We start from the raw sequence: 643 nt of genomic DNA on the forward strand, positions 1-643 counted from the left end.
CTGTCTTTGAGTCACAAAGCTCGATAGCTTTCATGCCCAAATTTCACAAGTTTGTCACTAGTTGCACAATTGATTGACCAGCAGCTTAAAAACCTTTCATATTCCTCAGGTTCTCTCTTATCGACAGAAACTTTTTCCCTTTCTTTTTGTAGGATGAATTTTTAAAACATATGAAGTGTTAGTGCTGGGCAACAAATGTTTTCTTTGGTACTAGTGTTTTCAATCCCCGAGTTTCTGGAATCGGCTCTGCCTTATATTTCTTTCTGTGACATCAGGAGTCGAAAGCTTCTGAAACTTTTGGTAGAATTGCTTCCATCTGTGCCACGTTTCGTCACAGTTGACGTCTACATCTAACTGAGAAGTCGGAGGTTGAGAATAGATTTTGAGGTTAATTTGTGGTTCTCTAACAAAACGAATCAAACGCTAATATACTTTTTGTTAGGATGTGGCGCTGTCGTACTGCTGTAATGTCACAGGTTTTGTCCAGTTAGTATTATTTCAAAACACAACACTCAGAAATCATTTTTAGTTGTTTCTTCCCAAACCTTATCACCTATTCGTTATGTTATAGATTTAATCAAAATTCTTTCACAATTCACATAAAATAATTAACTAACTGACACCATGAACATACCAGGGAGAG

Source organism: Penaeus monodon, chromosome 30 (assembly GCF_015228065.2).
Source record: "Penaeus monodon isolate SGIC_2016 chromosome 30, NSTDA_Pmon_1, whole genome shotgun sequence".
Taxonomy (NCBI): Eukaryota; Metazoa; Arthropoda; class Malacostraca; order Decapoda; family Penaeidae; genus Penaeus; species Penaeus monodon.